This window comes from Suncus etruscus, chromosome 12, assembly GCF_024139225.1.
Source record: "Suncus etruscus isolate mSunEtr1 chromosome 12, mSunEtr1.pri.cur, whole genome shotgun sequence".
Taxonomy (NCBI): domain Eukaryota; kingdom Metazoa; phylum Chordata; class Mammalia; order Eulipotyphla; family Soricidae; genus Suncus; species Suncus etruscus.
The window spans coordinates 32,346,066-32,363,318 of record NC_064859.1 but is presented as its reverse complement, the minus strand read 5'-3'; the positions used below and the strand labels follow the sequence as shown (position 1 = coordinate 32,363,318).

At 37.5% G+C, this 17,253-nt stretch overlaps 1 pseudogene; it reads right to left on the bottom strand.

Annotated features, from left to right (window-relative positions):
• Positions 1 to 10,328: 10,328 nt before the first annotated feature.
• LOC126024136 (60S ribosomal protein L39-like) lies at positions 10,329 to 16,897 on the bottom strand (annotated as a pseudogene).
• Positions 16,898 to 17,253: the final 356 nt, after the last annotated feature.

Below are 17,253 nucleotides of genomic sequence, written 5' to 3'. Positions count from 1 at the left end.
GGTCACACCCAGCGGCGCTCAGGGGTTACTCCTGGTTCTACGCTCAGAAATCGTTCCTGGCATGCTCAGCAGTAAGGTTTTTGCCTTGCACGCAGCCGAACCCAGTACGCATGGTAGTTCGAATCCTGGTAAATCCCTTACTGTTATGCTAACTCTCTGGCCCCAAACATAGGATATTTTTTTATATTTCCTATTATTGATGTGTGGTTGCAATGTTAACTTATTTGCATATGTCAACAATCCTTACATCCTTGGTATGGATCCTACTTGTATTTTAGTTCATGATTTTTTTAATATACAGTTGGGTTTTCAGTTTGCTAAGATATTGTTGATTTTGTGTGTATGTTTATCTGGGAAATTGGTTCATAGTTTTCTAGTATAAATAGTAAAAAGGTGAGGCCGGAGAGGATAGCATGGAGGTAAGGCGTTTGCCTTGCATGCAGAAGGACTGTGATTCAAATCCCGGCATCCCATATGGTCCCCTGAGCCTGCCTGGGGTGATTCCTGAGCATAGAGCCAGAAGTAGCCCTGAGCGCTATTGGGTGTGACCCAAAAAGAAACAAAAACAAAACAAAACAAAACAAAAAATAGTAAAAAAAGTTCAAGGCATTTGCTTTGCATACATCCACCCTTGTCAATCTCTGAAACTATATATGATATTTCAGTGCTATGAAATTACCACTGAACACAGAGTCTGGTATAAGCTCTGAACACCATAAGGTTGTGTCCCCCAAACTTATATCTAATTCTATTTATAAATATACAGAGCTTAATTTAACATTCCAAAATAATAATTAGATAAAACTTTTAACAAAGACCCTAATATCCAGTCAAATCTGCTTTGGGTGTTAGTGTAATGTTGACTTCATAGAAGCTGTTAGGAAGGATTCCTGTTTCTTCAATAATTTGAAAGAGTAAAAGGGATATTAGGGGAATCTGTCTCTGAAGGTTTGTGAGCCCTGGGCTTTTGCTTGGGGAGTCGTTTAACTTTAAAAAGGAGTAGCTGCAGTAAAACTCAAGTCTGTATTATAACACAGACTAATGACTTATTAGTGAGTTATAGAAATATCACTAAAAGAAAAAGTCAAGAAAAGTAGAAGTAGATTAGTTAGTAAGTTAGATTTTATTAGTAGATTAAGTTATATTTTATGATGTCTTTTCTAAAGCAAATTCTTTGCTAATATTGAAATAAATGTTGAAAACTTTAGATATCTATCTTATTAGCAACATCTAAAACTTCTGAGGATGTTGTGATTGTAGTAATAAAAAAATAACTAATCTTCTCCAATTTATTGGATGTTTTGTCCTTGAGTTCAAAGTGAGTTTTAGTCTTTCATGTATAAATGATAGAACACACTCACAAGACATTTATAGTTATTGTTAAAAAGGCAATATATTCCAAATATTATGAAGTGTAAGATTGTTATCAAGATTCTCTAGTACTTAGTATTTTTCATATGATTGTATATACATAAATATTACTTTAAGACTTTTGAACTTATAGCACACTGGTATTAATCTGTTTTTAATCACATTGGCAGTGTCTATAATAACTGTAATTTTAGGGTACTCCTCAAGAACAGAAGAAATATGGCATCCTTTAGTAATGTAGGACACCACAAAGGTGATTGATTAAAATAATCATCAACAGCATAGCCCTTCGTGAGCAGAGCCTCTGTTCCCTCCTATGGGGTAATTTCAACTCCCACTTGGAAAAATGGAATGGTGTGCTTTTAAAAATATGGACAGGGATACTGATTGTATAGAGAAATAGTAAAGGGGTTAAAACACTTGCTTGACACTTTGTTAAGACACTTTACATAGCCCACTCTGGTTCAATTCCTGACATCATGAGTAAGATCTCCCAAACACAAAGACAGGAGTAAACCCTGAGCACTGCTGGGTGTGGCTTCCAAACAAAACTAAGCAAGATATAAATATGTATATATGAAAGGTTTGAATTGCATAATTCCAGATAATAATTATATATAACTGTTTGACCCATTTATAAATATTAATCCAGTTTTAAAACCATAGAAAGCTCTAGTAGCTTTCTAAGTATCTTGACATTATTTTTTAAATTTAATTTACTTAAATTTTTTTTATTCAAAGTACCATTAATAGTGGTTTCTCATGGAAAATAATTTCAACACCACATTTATCATTATCATACCCATTCTCCCTCGTCAAAGGAATGTAATACTCTTAATCCATCTCCAAATCAGTTTGGATCAGTTCCCACTTTATGTTGCCTTTTTTTTTTTTTTTGATTTTTTGGTTTTTGGGGCCACACCCGTGGTGCTCAGGGGTTACTCCTGGCTGTCTGCTCAGAAATAGCTCCTGGCAGGCATCGGGGGACCATATGGGACACCGGGATTTGAACCAACCATCTTAGGTCCTGGATCGGGCTGCTTGCAAGGCAAACACCGCTATGCATATACTCCGGGCCCTTTATGTTGCCTTTTGATCTTTATTGATACCTTGCTGTATATCTTTAAACCTATATACAAGAGAAATTATTCCATAATTTTCCTTTTGACTGATCACTCATCATGGTATTCTCTATCTCCATCCATGTTTCTAAAAATTGCATAGTTTATTTTTTTAGAGCTGTAACATTCCATTTTGTATGTAGTTATATATATATGCTGGTTTTGATCAATTTATTGGTAGTTGAACATTTGGGTTTGTTTCTGTATCTTGACCATTGTACTAAGTGAACAAGGAACATGTTGATACAATGAACATAGGTGTGCAAATATCCTTTCTAGTTAATGTTTTTATGTTTTGTGGATAGATGCCAAGAAATGATAGTGCTAATCATATCGTAAAGTTCTATTCCTATTTTTGTTTTTGTTTTGGGTCACACCCAGAAGTGCTCAGGGGTTTACTCCTGGCTTCTATGCTCAGGATTCAAACCACCGACCTTCCTGCATGAAAGGCAAACGCCTTACTTCCATGCTATCTCTGACCCGCCTATTTCTATTTTTGTAGAAAAATACATATTGCTTTCCATAGAGGTTGAACCAGATGGTATAAAGCTTAACAGTGGATAAAGGTTGATTTCTCACCACAACCCCACCAACACTATTTCGAAGATTTTTGGTATATGTTATTTTCACAGAACATGATATGGTATCATTGCTGTTTTGATTTGCATTTCTCTAATTATGAGTGATGATGAACATGTTCTCATTATCACTGTTCTACTTGTTGATCATCATATGTCTTCTTTGGAGACATGTATGTTCATCTCTTCATCCCATTTATGGATATTTTGTTCATAAATTTAGTGAGTTCTTTATAGATCTTGGATATCAAACCCATTATCAGAGTGTTAAGTACAAATATTTTTCATTAAGTGTCTTCCTTTTATCAGTGCTTGAGTTCCTTTTGGAAACTTCTATGAAGTTTTTTGTTTGTTTGTTGCTGGTTTTTTTTGTTTTATTTTTTGGTGTTTGGGTCTCACCTAGCGGCACTCGGGCTATTCCTGGCTCTGCATTCAGAAGTCGCTCCTAGCAGGCATAGGCGACTCATATGATGATGCCAGGATTCGAACCATCCTCCATCCTGGATCGGCTGTGTGCAAGCAAATGTCCCTACTGCTGTGCTATCTCTCCGGCCCCTGTTGCAGAAACTTTAAACTTGATGTAATCCATTTGTTTTATTTTTGTTTGTGTTGTCTTTACCAAGGTTGGTCACCTCATTGCAGATTCCTCTGTGGTCAATTTTCCTGGAGTTCTGCAGATAATGTCTTTCATGCATTTTACAGATTATGTTCTAGTATCAAAATTCTTTAATCCACTTTGAGTTTATTTTAGTGAAGTATATGAGGTACATTTTATTTTACGCATGGCTATTCAGTTTTCCAATATTTGTTGAAGAGATTTTCTTGCTCCACCTTTTGCTTTTAGCTTCTTTGTCATTGTTTAGCTGGCTGTGAATCTGGGGGCTTAACTCAGAACTCCAGTTCTGTTTCAATGATCTGCTGGTCTATCTTTGTCTAAACCACATAGTTTTGATTATTAAAGCTTTGCAGTATATTGCAAAGTTGGGAAATGGAACACCTCTGATTTTCTTCTTTTCTTAGGATTGATATGACTATTCTGGGAGATTTATGGTTTCATACAAATTTTAGTAGTTTCCCCCCATGTCTTTGAAAAAAGTCATTGAAATTTGTGTTGCTATTGCATTGAATCTGTATATACTTAGGGTAAGATGGTCATTTTAACAATGTTCATCTTACAATTTTCCAAAGATCAACAGGGAATGTCTTTACACTTTCTGGTATCTTCTCTTATTTTTTCTTAGCAGTAATTTTGTAGTTTTCACTCTATAGATCTTGTGCATTCCCTTGGTAAGTTGATTCCTAAATATTTTATGCTTTTAGGTTATTATTTTGAAAAGACAGATTCTCTTCTTTTACTTCTGGTTAATCTTTTGTGTATAGGAATGCAACTATTGACAGTGGGTTTATTGTAGATGGGCCTTTACTATTCTGAGATATATTTCTTGTATTCTTATTTTGGAGTTTTATTTTTAATATAAACTGCATGTTTATCTTGTCAAAAAGCATTCTCTGTATCAATTGGTATGACCATAAGGTTTTTACCTTTCTTCTTTTTGAGAGAATATATTGTATTAATTAATTTGTCTTATACTGAACCATCCTGGCCTACCTGAAATGAACCCCACTTGATAATGAGTATAATGTCCTTTTGTGTATTTCTAAATTCAATTCTCTCAGATTTTGTTAGGATCTTTGCATCCATGTTCATTAGGGAGATAGGTCTATAATAAGTCTACTAAATAGGTTTTCTCTGTTTTAGGTGCTAGTGTGATACTGGATTCAGATAAGGTGTTGGAAGATTTCCTGTTTCCTCTATTGCTGCAAGATGATTTTGACAAATATGTGATCTAAGTCTTGAGTTTTGGTTAGAATTTACCAGCGAATCCATCTGATCTGAGCTTTTGTTTTTGGGGCCAAAAATTAAAGTTGCTCTTTCTGTTTCTTTACCTTGAGATTGGTCTGTTTTTTCTGTTTCCTTTGATTTCAATCTTGAGAGTTTATTGATTCTAAGAATTTATTCATTTCTTTTAGGTTCTTGAGCTTGGTGGCATAGAGTTATTTCAATATAATTTCTCATGATTTTTTCTATGTACTTATGAGGTGTGTTATGATTTCTCAACTATTGTCTCTAAACCTATGTACTTAGGGTTTCTTCTTAGTGAATCTAGCAATGATTTGTTGATCTTGTTTACTCTTTCAAAAAATCTGCTTCTGGTTTTGTTGAACTTTTTTTTCTGGTTTTCTATATCATTGATTCTACTTACTTTTTCTTATTTCCTGCCTTCTATTTGCTTTGGAATGTATTTGTTGTTCTTTTTTCTTGTTTCTCTAGTTGAAAATATAGCTCACTTTGATTCGAGACCTTTATTTTTTCCTAATGTGTGCATTAGTACTGTATTTTCCGGCATATAAGACAACCGGGCATATAAGACGACCCCTAATTTTAGACTTCCTCCCTGACTCTGCTCAATCTGAGCAGGCTTTTTACAGTGTAGATTCTGGATCCAGAACATTGTCTAATTTGCATGCATAAAAAGCCTGCTTGTGGGGCCGGAGAGATAGCATGGAGGGTAAGGAGTTGGCCTTTCATGCAGAAGATCATCGGTTCGAATCCTGGCATCACCATATGGTCCCCCGAGCCTGCCAGGAGCGATTTCTGAGTGTAGAGCCAGGGAGTAACCCCTGAGCATGTGCTAGGTGTGACCCAAAAACCAAAAAAAAAAAAAAAAAAAAAAAAAAAAAAAAAAAAAAAGCCTGCTTGGATTGGCTGAGTTAGAGAGGCTGTCTGAGCACCTTGCAGTGATTGGTGCAGGATCGAGTTGGAAAATTCGTTTTGTGGCAATATCCAGACGATTTTCGTTTAGCAGCATATTGAAACATTTTTTGGGAAATACTCGGCTTATAAGACAATCCCCAATTTCAGTTGACTTTTTTTTTCGTTTTAAAGGTCGTTTTATAAGCCAGAAAAATACTGTAGTTTATGAATTTTCCTCTAAGTACTGCTTACCTTGTTCCATAGAGCAAATTGGAGGATGGAAGGTCCTGAATATGTCTGTTAGACCCAGTTCTTCCACGGTCCTCATTTAGGACTCTTTAAAGTTTTTTCTTGGTTGATCTGACCAATGATGAGGCTGGAGTATTAAAAGTCTCCAATCACTATTGTGTTGCCACACACATGATGTATTTCCTCTGGGTCTCTTAGTAGTTGCTAATAAATCTTGCTACTCTCATTTGAAGAACATATGTAAATGAGAGTTAAATTCTAATGCTCTATAAATTCTTTGATTAGTAAATAATATATTTTTCTTATATTTTATTATTTTTTAGTTTTGATAAAATACTTGGTATGATTCCTATTTTTGTGGTTTGAATGCTACTTGATCTGAATCCAGTGGAACTGTCCATGCTTTTTTCCTGATTGCCATTATCTTGTATACAATTTTGTAATTAATTACTTTATTTCTATCCTGTGACTACAAAGTTGTTTATGATTGAGTTTCAGGTCAAACAATGTACAAACACCTTCACCAGAGCATATTTCTTGACGACCATTGTCACAAATTTCCTTCCCACCTCCCCCCTGCCTGCCTTGTTAATTGTTAATGAAAAGGCACCATGCGTACCACTTTATTTCCCTTTCAACACTTGTTTTGTCCAGAATGATCAGTTTGAACTATCGTTGGTTGATGTATGGCAGTTGAACTTGGACATGCCCCCTTGAATAACCCCACTGTAATGACAGTTGAACCTGAACATATCCCGTGGGACAACCCCTTGTCATGCCAGATATGAAAGGAAAAACTTGAACAGTTTGCAGGGGGCCCAGGATAGTGATCAAAGGAGCAGAGAGAAAGCATTGGAGATATACTGCTTGCTTTGTATCTATTCCTTTCTCTTTCTTTTCTGACTTGGCCTTCTTCTGGTCACTCTAGCCAGTGAATTCCCATCTATCTCTCCCTCTCTGTCTGAAATCCACGGGGCAGCAATGGCAGGCTTCAGACTCCAGAAGGAATAAAATAGATACTTGGTTTCTCTCTCTCTCTCTCTCTCTCTCTCTCGCTCTCTCTCCTCTCTCTCTCTCTCGCTCTCTCTCTCTCTCTCTCCTCTCTCTCTCTCTCTCTCTCTCAGTCCTAGGTGGGTGGTCACTACAATTGTCATAGTAGATGCATCTACTCTGGCTTTGTCACAAACTTCCTGCCACAGACTGGTCTTCCTGAACCTCATCTCTATTCTCTCTGGGTATTATTATCATACTATATTTTTAATTTATCAAGATGAAATGCAGTCATCCTATATCTATCCCTCTCCTTCTGATTCAGCATAATAATTTCTATCAGTGGTCCTCAAACTATGGCCGCAGGCCACATATTGTATTTGTATCTGTTTTGTTTCTTCATTGCAAATAAGATATATTCAGTGTGCAAAGAATTCGTTCATAGAGTTTTGTTTTTACTATAGTCAGACCCTCAGGACAGTGAACTTGGCCCCCTCTTAAAAAGTTTGAGGACCCCTGTATCTATATCCATCCATGTATAAGCAAATTTCATGATTTCATTTTTTCCTAACAGTTGCATTGTACTCCATTATGTAGATGTACCACAGTTTCTTCAGCTGCCCCTTGCTTTTTGATCACCTGAGTTGTTTCTAGATTGTGGTTATTGTAGTGTTTTGCACTATTTAAAAAAATAGAAATGCAGAGGGCTTTTCTGCATGGTGTTTTTGGGTTGTAGGGGTATACCCTAGGAGTGGTATTGCTGTATTATATGGAAGCTCAATTTCTAGTTTTTTTTGAGGAAAATCCATGTTTCCAAAAGGGCTGAACCAGTCTATATTCTCAACCAGTAGTGAACAAGAGTCCCTTTCTCCCCACATCCATGCCAGCATTGTTGTTTCTTGTTCTTTGTGATGTGAGCCAGTATTTGTGGTTGTGAGATGATATCTAAGAAGCTTCTGTACTTTAAACAAAAACAGTGTACTAAGATACAAAGACTACCCACAGAACGAAAAGAAACTACTTTACCCAATACTTAACAGATAAGGAGTTAAAAGCTAAGATATACAAGGCACTTAAAACTTAGCAAGAAAAATAAATCTAACCCCATCCAAAAAATGGAGAAAGATATGAACAGACATTTTCTCAAAGAAGAGATACAGATGACCAAAAGGCACATGAAAAAAAAAGGCTCTGCATTGCTAATCATCAGGGGGAGACACAAATAATAGCCTGTATTATTGTCTTACAGCCATTGAATCTGAGCTTGTATTTAATATATGGGAGCAGAAGTGTGTTTCCTGTAAGCAAAAAAAAAAAATAAAAAAGCGTTTTTCTTACAGATTCATCATACTACTCTCATTTCAGAGGTGAGTTTCAGTCAATTGATATTTAGTGAAATTATTGATATGAAAGTACTTATTGTCATGTCTATATAAAGAATAGAGTTGTTTGCCCTATGGAAATATTACCAATTTTGTATATGGACTTTCAGGATAGGTTAGATTCCAAATATGTTCTCAACGGCTGTTTGTTTGAGAATGTTTTTATCCCTTCTTCAAATATAATTAACAATCTCACTGGGTAAAGAATTCTTGGTTGGAAGTTTTCTTTCTGTTTAACACTTGCTTTGTGAATTTTATTCCATTCTTTTCTTACTTGTAGAGTTTAACTAGAGGACTCTGCTATGAATCTGATGTATTGACCCCTTTATTAGAGGCTTTGTTTCTGTCTTTCAGCCATAGACTGTCTCTGTACTTAGTTCTTGCCATTCTGATTACAAAATGTCTTTGGTATAGTTTTGTTTGGGTTTACTTTGCCTGATACCCTTTAAGCCTCTTGTATTTGTGCTTCCAATCTTGCTCTTCAGATTAGAGAAATTATACCAAGTTATTTTTTCTTTTATTTTTCTTCCTCTTTTCCTCTTTCTTGTCCTTACAGAGATTCTATGATTCTGAAATTATTCCTCTTGGTATTGTCAAATATTTTTTTTTATGTTCTATTTTTTTTTTTTTTTTTTGGTTTTTGGGCCACACCCGTTTGATGCTCAGGGGTTACTCCTGGCTAAGCGCTCAGAAATCACCCCTGGCTTGGGGGACCATATGGGACCCGGGGGATCGAACCGCGGTCCGTTCCTTGGCTAGTGCTTGCAAGGCAGACACCTTATCTCTAGCGCCACCTCACCTGCCCTCCCCTTTTTTGGGGGGGGGTTATGTTCTATTTTTAAGTCTCTTTATTTCCTCTTTTTTCCTTGATATTTTTATTTATAGTATGTTTTAATTGTACTTATTTGCTTTTCAGCTTTATCAATATTGCTTAAAGGTTTCCTTCTGCTTATTTATTATTTATTTTGGTTTGTTTTATTTTGTTTTTGGGTCACACCCAGCCGGCGCTCATGATACTCCTGGTTCTGCACTCAGAATTCGCTCCTGGTTGGCTCAGGGGATCATATGGGATGTCAGGATTCAAACCATACTCAGTCCTAGGTCGGCTGCTTGCAAGGCAAAAGCCCTACCTCTGTACTATCTCTCTGGCTCCCTCCTGTGTTTTTAAATTTGTTACTTTTATTCTGATAAAAGTTTTCATTTTTGCTCAGAAAACTCTCTATGAGTTTGTTGATTCTTTGCCCAAAAGTTGTTTCAGATTATTGAACATTATTATGATTGGTTGTCCTAAGAGTTTCTTCAGGCAAATTTAGAGGTCTGATAGAACTGGTGATCTCCATTGGTTTTTGTTATCTTCTGTTGGTATCTCTAGGATCTTACATATTTCCATAAATCTTACTTTAAGATTTATTATAATATTACCTTTAAGACTGGACTGATGTTTAATGATGTTTGTTTTTGTCTAGACGCTGTTCTTGACTTTGAGGGATGGGAGCTGTGTAGATAATATAGAGGGTCCTGGTATCTTTGCTTTCCTTAGCAGGTGTTTTTAATAGGTTTTGCTATTGTGTTGTACTCAAACTAACATAGGAACTCTGAAAACTTCTAAGCCTGGTTATACTGATCTGAGGGAGTAGGGTGGGATTCTATGTAGTTTGGCTTTTTTTTTTTTTTAAGGTTCTTGAAGATAATTTATTATCATTTTTGTCCAGCAAGCCAAGTACAGGCTCCAGTTTAATTGAGTCAAGCTTCTAGAAGAGGGAAACAATGATTGAACCAAGACATTCCCATCACTTAAAGTCCGTTTCTGCACCGTGTGTGCCAATATCATGCTAACACCCATGTAGGCTCATATGTGCACATGCGTGTCTCGTGGAAGTCCTTACAAACCCAGCTTCGTTCTTCTCCAGTGCCGCCTCTTGGAATTGTATCTGATCTTATTACCAAGTTTTCATCCGAATCCATTGAGGAATGGCCGGTTCTGCTTTTGTTTTCTTGCCAGGAACCGCTTGATCCTAAACGTCTAGTGGGAAGGACATGGCGAACACCGGCCACGTTCGCACAGCGGCAATGCGGAGAAAAGGAGAGAAAGAAGCTAGTTTTGCTTTTAAAACTGTCACCCATGGGCATTGTCCTTTATGCCCCTTCAGCAAATGGTCAACTCATAATATAAATGTAGTGAAGGTTAGAAAACTGAAATACAGTGAAAAAAAATTTGGACATAACTGGAGGCTTATTTCAAGGTAAAAATTTGACCTTTTCCTTACAGTGAATCAAATTTAAAAAACAGTGTTTGGAGTTTTCTGGAGGATCTCAGCTGACATAATTTCAGAGAGAGGAGGCAAGTGCACTTTTGACAAACAGGTTTATAGTGTTTTAAGTATTTTTTACACTGCTGAAAAACTTTTGGAAGAAAAAAATCAAGATCTTATCATACATTCTCAAATTAATTTTAAAAAGTTCTATTCTTTTTTTCTATCTTAAAATATAAGGTTTATTAACATTTAAGACAGAGTGAATGTTATTGACCCACATTACATACATAGAGAACAATACATAGAGAATACATACAGAATTAACAATACATAGAGAAACAATACATAGAGAAACTGTACAATCTTACTATAGAATCATAAAAGGAATCCAACCAATTTGAATATTTATCATGATTATTAAAAATCTCTGATAAGACATTTTTTAAAAAAATTCCTCAACCAAATATAGAACATCTATAAAATTTCAGAAGTTATTATCCCAATAATTGTCAAAGACTGAATGTCATATCCTTTTAAAAAAGTTCTATTTTCTTAAAGAGCTTTTAACTACCCCCCCCAAAGAATAAACTCCTTTTCTTCAAACTAATCTATAATGCTTTCCCCCTTATACTCTTCATAAACCCAGTGTAGTATAGAGTTAGATAACTTCCTTGTGTGGACAAGAAAAAAACTCATTTATTTGAATATTTGTTTTATATAAAATAAGTCTGGTGGAAGATAATTGGGGGGCCAGAAAGAGTTCTATAATTTTTGTGTGGACCCATTTTGCATCTCATCCTCAAATTCAAAGAAGAGGCTGGAATTCTAGCTCACCTACGTTAATCCCTACACGAGGTGAAGAAATGAAAAAATTAAGTTTCTTCCCTTTCCTGAGACGCCCTAAAATTACATAAAAGCTTGAGCCAAAGTGACTCACAGAGACCACATCTAACTTCAAAACCTCAGGTGTGGGGTCAGAGCGATAGTGCAGCTGTAAGGCCTTTGCCTTGCACACGGTTGACCAGGACGGACATTCCTCTGAAGTCATTTCTCTGAAACAATGTCATTTGAATTTGTGCATTTGTTAGGGGTTTTTTTTTTTGGGGGGGGGCACACAGGTAGCGCTCAGGGGTTACTCTTGGTTGTCTGCTCAGAAATAGCTCCTGGCAGGCATGGGGGACCAATGATGGGACACCGGGATTCGAACCAACCACCTTTGGTCCTGATAGGCTGCTTGCAAGGCAAACGTCCCTGTGCTATCTCTCCGGGCCCGGCATTTGTTAGTGTTACATTTTTATTTCTTTTTTTTTTTTCTTTTTTTTTTTTTTTGTTTTTTGTTTTTGGGCCACACCCTGTGACGCTAAGGGGGTTACTCCTGGGGCTATGCGCTCAGAAGTTGCTCCTGGCTTCTTGGGGGACCATATGGGGACGCCGGGGGAGTCGAACCGCGGTCCATCCTAGGCTAGCGCAGGCAAGGCAGCACCTTACCTCCAGCGCCACCCGCCCGGCCCCACATTTTTATTCTTAATAGTGTTTATATCCCCAATTTAAAAAAGATCAATTTATCTAGTATTTCAATAAGGCCTAAAAAATAATGTTAAATAGCTATGTAAAATGGTAATTTCAAATAAATAAGATCAATTAGACTTCAGTGCAATACATGTTATAAATCTGAGTTGTGACAAATTTATATTGACTTTGCACAGACAGCTATACAGAAATAAAGAAGTAACTTGGAAGTACAATAATAAATATCTCAATACGTATTTCATTGAGTGGGTGATCTATTTATGTTAGTATTAGTCATAAGTTCTTGCTTTATCTTTTTTTTTTAAACCCTTGTTTTGGGATCATACCCAATGATGCTCAGAGGTTACTCCTAGCTCTGTATTCAGGAAGTGCCGGATCAAAACTGGATTTTTGGTACACAGCAGGTGGGGGCGTCTGCTTTGCACACAGTTGACCCAGTTTCAATCTCCAGCATCCCATAAGGTCCCTTGGCCAGTCAGAAGTAACCACTGAGCCCCATCGGGTGTAGGCCCAAAAACCAAACCAAAACAAACAAACAAACAAAACAAATAACCCCCCAAAACAAAAACAAACAAAAAACAAACCCAACCCTGAAGGCAAGCATTCTACCCACTACTGTTCTATCACTCTGGTCTCTATGATTTATCTTTTATTATGTTATTTTATTGCTTTGGTTTTGAATCACACCCACTCAGGGGTTACACCTGGCTCTGGCTCTCCTGGCTCTGGAGCTGCGCTCAGAAATCGCTCTTGGCATGCTCGGGGGACCAAGGGGGACATCGGAATTCGAACCACCACCTTCTGTCCTGAATCAGCTGCCTGCAAGCAAAGGCTTACTGCTGTGCTATCTCTCCGGCCCGATGTTTTATCTTTTAAAGCACTCTTGTCAGTTGAATTGGGGGGGTGGGGGTCATTGCTAAACATAAAACAATCTTTCATTACTGAGATTTTTTTTTTCTGGTTTTGGATCACACCAGACTGTGCTCAGGGATTACTCCTGGTGGTGATCAGAGAACCACATAGGGGTGTTGGGGATCAACTTGGACACTTGCAAGACAAGTTCTTTACCTGCTATACCATTGTTCAGGCTCAAACTGATGTTTCCCTATGGTAAATTCTAATTAACTGTTTTCTCCTTGATGAAGGATTTTTTCCCTTCTTTTAAAGAGCTACATCACTAATATTAAACATAATGCTTTTAACCTAGTAGTTTACTCACTAGATATTTGTTAATAAGTGAATGTGGTTTTACCATCAGAATTTATAAAACTCATCCAAAGTTATAGTAGCAAAGTTGCATTATTGACTTACAGTTTGAGAGATGATTTGAAAATTACTGAGATCTCTGTTTAAGAGGAATACTAAGAGGAAGTAGAAATAAACTTTTGGCAAAATGAATCAAGTGACTATTGCTGAGCATTGCAAAATTCTCCTAGCATATAGTACTGGAGAGCAGTAACTCTTGTGCATTCTGCCACAGTTTGACTTTTCAGTACTTTTCATGTATGAAGGAAAAGTTCTTAATTAGTTACTGCCAACCAACTGTAGGAGTCTGGTAATTATAGCACACCGCACTAATAAGATAGAGAGGAGATAAGATATCTTTATCAGTAACTCATATGTTATTAGAAGAAAAATTGAACAAAGCCATATTCTTATTTTGGTTGTTCATAATGTATTTTTCTCATTATTTGCTTCTTAATGGAGATAATAATGTCTTTTTATTCTTGTAACATTGCCACTATCAATATTCTTACTGCAATCTACTATGTCCACCTATTGTGTTCCTGGCCATAGTTCTGTGGTCTGAGTCCCATTTGCTTATGATGATTTATTTTTGTCTTACTGTGTAAGACCTATCTGCTTCTCTATATCTCATATATAAATGAGATCATCCAATATTTGACAAGTACGTATTTTACATATGATAAAGTTTTTTGTTTTGTTTTGTTTTGTTTGGTTTTGGTTTTTTCGGGCCACAACCCATTTGATGCTCAGGGTTACTCCTAACTACGAGCTCAGAAATTGCCCCTGGCCAAAAAAAAAAATAAAATAAAATAAGGGGCCGGGCGGGGTGGCGCTGGAGGTAAGGTGCCTGCCTTGCCTGCGCTAGCCTAGGACGGACCGCGGTTCGATCCCCCGGCGTCCCATATGGTCCCCCAAGAAGCCAGGAGCAACTTCTGAGGCGCATAGCCCAGAAGTAACCCCTGAGTGTCACAGGGTGTGGCCCAAAACCAAAAAAAAAAAATAAAATAAAATAAAATAAAGAAATTGCCCCTGGGCTTGGGGGGGGACCATATGGGAATGCCGGGAATCGAACCACCGACTTTCTGCATGCAAGGGCAAATGCTTTACCTCCATGCTATCTCTCTGGCCCTGAAACTTAAATATTTTTTTCGGGCCACACCCGTTTGATGCTCAGGAGTTACTCCTGGCTAAGCGCTCAGAAATCGCCCCTGGCTTGGGGGTACCATATAAGACGCGGGGGGGATCGAACCACGGTCCTTCCTTGGCTAGCGCTTGCAAGGCAGACACCTTACCTCTAGCGCCACCTCGCCGGTCCCATATGATCAAGTTTTGACCTCTAAATAAACGTTGTATTAAATATGAATTATAAAGTTCTAGTAGATGCATGGATGGACGGTGAGGCCTTTCTCGGTTCCGCCCGCCCGGTGCCTGCAGCCCCTAATTTGGGGGGGCGGGGATTAAAATATATATATTTTATATATATTTTTATATTTTATACATATATATATGTCATGTATTATATAAAGATGTACAGTATAGGGGCCGGGAGAGATAGCACTAGCGGCGTTTGCCTTGCAAGCAGCCGATCCAGGGACCCAAAGGTGGTTGGTTCGAATCCCGGTGTCCACATGGTCCCCAGGAGCTATGCCTGCCAGGAGCTATTCTGAGCAGACAGCCAGGAGTAACCCTGAGACACCACCGGGTGTGGCCCAAAAACCAAAAAAAAAAGATGTACAGTATAATAGTCTTATTTTTTTCTATCCTAAAGTAAGCTGATTATTAGAGGAAAGTTTGTTGTGTTTTTGTTTTTGTTTGTTTGTTTTGGGTCACACCCGGCAGCGCTCAGTGATACTCCCAGCTCTGCACTCAGAAATCGCAGGCTTGGGTAAAGGATGTTGGGATTCGAACCACTGTCCCGTCTTTGGTTTGGCCTCATGCAAGGCAAACGCCCTATTGCTGTGCTGCTATCTCTCCAGCCCCAGAAAGTATTTTTAAATGAAAATTGGATACTGATAATGTTAGAAATTATTTTTAACATGATTATTTATGCCTAGTTCAATATCTAAAATGAGCTATGGGCTTAAAATTTTTTATTTAGGCAGTGTGATTTACAGTCTGCTAATGATATATTAAGAAATTTAAAATAGGGGCCGGGAAGGTGGCGCTAGAGGTAAGGTGTCTGCCTTACAAGCGCTAGCCAAGGAACGGACCTCGTTAGATCCCCCGGCGTCCCATATGGTCCCCCCAAGCCAGGGGCGATTTCTGAGCACATAGCCAGGAGTAACCCCTGAGCGTAAAACGGGTGTGGCCCAAAAAACCAAAAAAAAAAAAAAAAAAAAGAAATTTAAAATAACTGAACTGTGTGTAAAAAAACTTAACCCTTGCTTAACAGTTGAGTTCTTTTCTTAGAGAAAAATTAGTGATTTAGTATTGGTGCTATTTTTAAAAATAGCGTTCAACAATTATGAAAATATAGGGGCGGAGTGATAGCACAGCTGGGAGAGCATTTGCCTAGCACATGGCCAACTTGGTTCGATCTTTGGCATCCCTAGCCTACCCAGGAGTAATTTCTGAGTGTACAGCCAGGAGTAATCCTTGAGTGCCACCAGATGTGGTCCCCAAACAAACAAAATGTTATGACAATATAAAAAAATACCCAGCAGCTCTCATTAAGTCCTCTTTGCTTAGTCAGTATACTCTACTTCTGTAAGCCCAGTCATTAATGGAGTAATTTCCTACAAAAAGAAATTTTGAGTGATATTGCTCCTGTCTTTCTCTGGCTCTCATGTTTTTTGGCCTTAATCTATTTACCACTGTGCCTTGCTTTGTGTATTGCCCAGACCATTCCTGTTTTTGAAAGTTTTCTTTTTTACTGGCTCTGATCATTTGGGGGCATGCTTCTGTAGCAGGACTATTTCCTTTAGTTCAGGTCCACGTGAGTGGGGTTCTATAATTTCAGCTGGCTATTATTATTCTTTGCACTGTTGGAGAGAGAAACACTTAGACTTATCACCACAGGCTAAGAATTAAGTGCCTTCTAAGATTGTGAATTCTTCCTACCTTTTTTTTTTTTTTACAAAGTCTTATTATTTCAAAATAATTATATTATCTTTTTTATACTTTATATAATCACCCATGAGTAACTCAGATGAAAATACTTATTGGACATTTATTTAAGTAACCTGTAATTTATTCCAATTCTTGGAAACAGAAGAAAAAAAATGTAAGTCATACTTGATGATTCATTATTGGCTCCTAACATTTGGTAGAAATGACTCCTCAACTATGATTATAAATGTCTAATGGTTTTTATGAGATAAATTTATTGAATTTAGCAAAGATTTTCTCAGAAAGAGATTCTAATTTTAATACAGATCATTGTTACTAATAATCCTGATAGTGGTCCACTTACCTGCATTGTGTAAACTGTCTCTGGTTATTGTATTTACCTTGTTATATGTAGCATTTTGTGGATGTAGACTTAAGTATCAAAAAATGTGATGGATCAGATGAGATGATGGTACAAACTAAGGATACTCTAGAGCAGGGGTCTCAAACTCGCAACCCACGGGTCGCAAATGGGCCCACCGTACAACATTTTGTGGCCCTGCCCTAGAGGAATCATTTTTTGTTTTGTTTTAGTTGTTTGGGTCACACAACACCCCTCCAATGTTCAAGGCGTACTACTGACTTTGCATTCAAGGATCACCCCGACTTTGCGTCTCTGCGGCCCCCCAGGGTAAATTGAGTTTGAGACCCCTGCTCTAGAGTCAA